The 3,797-nt window shown below is 41.9% G+C and overlaps 1 pseudogene; it reads left to right on the forward strand.

Moving 5' to 3' along the window:
* The window catches only part of LOC102488951 (tetratricopeptide repeat protein 39B pseudogene), a 13,715-nt pseudogene extending 11,208 nt beyond the window's left edge, over positions 1-2,507 (forward strand).
* Positions 2,508-3,797: the final 1,290 nt, after the last annotated feature.

The raw sequence follows: 3,797 nt of genomic DNA on the forward strand, positions 1-3,797 counted from the left end.
AAAAAAAAAAAAAAGATGAGGGGATTGAAAGAGGGGGGCACATATACTCTATAAAATACTATTCAGTAATTTAAAAAAAGACCCTGGCATTTGATAGCAAGTGGTCAAATGTGGACGATTTAATGCTGAGTGAAGCAAGCCAGGCTATGAAAGAAAGATACTGTATGTCTCCACATAATATATTTCAACTGACTTCACTTTATGGTAGAGAGTGAAAGATGGGAGGGCATAAAAGCAACGAAATAGTTATGAACACTGGAGATAATGTGGAAGGAGGGTGCTTAAAGAAAAGAGTACAGGGAAAAATATTTAGAAGAAAAAAATAGAGCCAAGGCATTTGTGGGACACAGAAATGGTATATTACCTATTGATGATAACATGTATAATATTCTCAACTGAACTTCTCTGTGATGTATTTCATGTTGGGTAAATCCTCTTTACAAGCCAAATGTTGTATAAGAATCCAATGTTTAAAAAGAAGGAATAATAATAAAAATTCTTTTAAAATTAAAAATAACAACAATCACTCCTGAAGGCATCCAAAAAAGACCGAAAAAAATTTAAAAAAAAAAAAAAAAGGCACTTGAATTTGATAGGAAGGGGACCAATGTAGAAGATTTGTTACTGAGTGAAGCAAGTCAGGAATCCATTGTACATCTCCACTTAACAAATACTGACTGCCTGCACTCTGTGGTAGAGACTGAAAGACTGACTGGAGGACAAAAAAGCAGTAAAAATTGCTTTTGTTTTTGTTTTTAAATCCTCTCGGGATTTTGGGCATGCAGGCACACACACCTTACGTGATTTTCAAGACACCAGGTCCACAACATGAACCACAGTCAGTCATCTAGGAATCCAGTGCCTTAACCACCATGTCACCTACTGGCCTCAAATTGGTTCTTTTAAAACCTCAGTAAAGTGGACCAGCAGATGTAATGATTACATCACTGGGCTCCCACATGGTCGACCAATGTTCAAGTCTTGAAATTCTAACAGAGCACATGTGTATACATACCCAAAGTCCCAGGAGGAGAATGGAGAAGAAGGGATTGTGGTATGGCCATCCCTCCTAGAGAGCAATTTCTTCCCATCTGTCTCTCTGTTTCTTTCTGTCTCTCTAGCGAGGGCATGCACTCTATAGCAAAAATCTCTCTAAAAACAAATAAATAAAATATCAGCAAGTGGCTAGCTGGTGGCATGATTATTAGTATGCTGGAGTCCCTTATGGCTGACCATTGTTTGAGTCCCAAATCTGATAGCTAGCTTTCTCATTGGGAGATGGCAGATGGTGTGGCGGTTAAGACCTTAGACTCCTATGTGAACAACTGTGGTTGTAGTCCCAGATCTGGCAGCTTTCTCTCTCTCTCCTCTCTCTCACTCTCTCTTCTTCTCTCTCTGGTGAGATTTAATCATCGCCATCATCATTATTAAAATTAAATACATACTTATTTTTTAAATCAATAAAATTATAAACTAGCTAAGCTAGACAAGAACAAAAGAGAAGTTGCAATTTTGAAAGACGTAATCAATAAAACTTGCAGAAAGAGAGATCAGAGGATAAATCTTTCTCAAAAAATTGTATCAATACTTAATAACCCTCCAAAACCAACACACCAGGTCCAGATGGGTGTGCTGGTACATTTTGCCAAATACTTAAGGAAATCAAAACCAATTCTCTACAATCTCTTCCAGAAAATAGAATCCAGGGGAACACTTTTTAATTTGCTCTATGAGGCCAGCCTAGCCCTGATTCCAAAGCCAGATAAAGGGCCTGGATAATGGTGCTGCAGTAAAACACAACGTTCTTCGAGGTTGACACACAAGGGGAGATTCTTGATTGGTGTCTGGAGACCTCCCTGAGCACACAAGCCACATGTGTTGCCATGATTGAGGGCAAGCTGAGGCTGGATGACAGTGTCAGGACCCTGTAGGGAATGCTGTCTCTCATCCTCTCTCTCTTTCTCTCTCTTTTTCTCTTGCTATCCCACTCATGGAAGAAATAAACTTTAAGAAAACAAACAAACAAACAAACAGGTAAAGCTGTTACATTACTCCCAAGAATCCATGGAAAACCTGAGGAAAGGGCAGAGAGCACAGGAGAAAGAAAGGCACAGCCCGGCAGCAACTAGAAAGGCAGGAAGAACACAGAAACGGGTGGGGTCAGGGGACTAGGAAGACTGTTGGAGTAGAGGGAGATGACTGATTGTGCCTGTGCTTAACCAGAGGGAGTCCTTGGAGTCCAGAGGGTGGAGGTCACTGAGTTCTGTCACTGAGTGCCACAGCAAGGCTGTTTCAGATGACAATAGTTGGAGTTGAGAAAGAAGTGAAGAACCAGAGCCAGCAGAATGGGGACGGGCTGTGGACTTTGCCTGTTGGGGCCGACAGGCAAAGGGGCTGATTAAGAGAAAAGCAAGCATGTGAGTCAGCAGCCAGGGCAGGCCATCAGGTGCTGGCCACTGGGGCCCTCCTGCCCTCAGAGTCACTTTCTAACATGTCCTTGCAGGTAGCCCCGATGTTGTGCCAGTGCAATCAACCCATACCCGCTTTCTGAGAAGAGGGGTTAGTTCGGCAGTGTGGAATCCCAGCGAGGTGGAGGTTTTCCTGAGAACATTCTCCTGCTTGTTCTGATCCCATAGAAAGAACATGAGGAAACCTGTCTCTGGGGTGGACATTATTTGCTCAGCATTAAGTCCTCCATATTCACCCACTTTGACTCAGATGATAGGGTGTCATTGTTCAGTATGGCTCAGTAGTATTCCATAGTGTACACGTGCCAGTTTTTCCATCTAGCCATCAGTTCTTGGGCACTTAGGTTGGCAATTGGGAATAATGCTGCAGTAAACATTGAAAATGTGATACAAGGAAGGGTAAGTGTAGATACCAGAGAAATTAAGGGAAGGGAGTAGATGGCAGTGGGTTGGTGGGACAGGCTAAGGGAAGAAAATTTAACTGAAAGAAAAAAAAAAGTTTTCTGTTGAGGGATTAACATGTAGTGTGGTGGTTAAGGCACTGACTCCCACATGGTCTACTGTGATTCTAGTCCTGGACCTGGCACCTTGAAAACCAAACTGGGCATGTGTGTGTGTGTGTGTGTGTGTGTGTGCACCCAAAATCCCAGGAGGAAAATAGAAACAAGGGAATTTGGTGTGGCCATCCACGTCCCAGGAAGAGGGTGATTTCTCACTTTCTGTCTCTCTCCTATGAGTAAAAAAACTTTTTAATGTTATCTTTTGAAAATGATGAACATTGGTAATACTCTTTATTTGAATTACATGTATTGCATGCATATGTTGAAAAATCATATTGTGTGCTATAGAGACATATAATGTTGAAATCTAAATAGATAAGTTATTATTAAGGTTAAATAAATTGATCGTGACAATAAAAATATAAATGTCCCCAGATTAAGAAGAGGTTCTTCTTGGGGCAAATAGGTGGTGTAGTGGTTAAAGCATTGGCATGGGCTGCATGTGTACCCAAAATCTTGAAAGGAGAATGAAAAAGAAGAAATTGTGGTGTGACCATCCCCCTGGGGGGCAGGGGATGATTTCTCACTTTCTCTCCCTCTGTATCTCTCTGTGTCTCCAGTGAGTGCATGTGCATGTGCCCTATAGCAAAACAATCTCTAAAGAAAAAATGTTTTTCTATATGTGAAAGGAAAGAGAGATCTCTCTGAGTCCTAGGAGCAGCAAGAGTTGGCAAGACCTCCAGGAGGACGGAAAGCTAAATCTCTGTCCTCTGAAGATTCCCAGACTGACTCGGAAGGAGCAGGTGGAAGGCCACTCACCAGGTGTCCG

Source organism: Tupaia chinensis, unplaced genomic scaffold, assembly GCF_000334495.1.
Source record: "Tupaia chinensis unplaced genomic scaffold, TupChi_1.0 Scaffold144752_1, whole genome shotgun sequence".
In the NCBI taxonomy this organism is placed as follows: domain Eukaryota; kingdom Metazoa; phylum Chordata; class Mammalia; order Scandentia; family Tupaiidae; genus Tupaia; species Tupaia belangeri.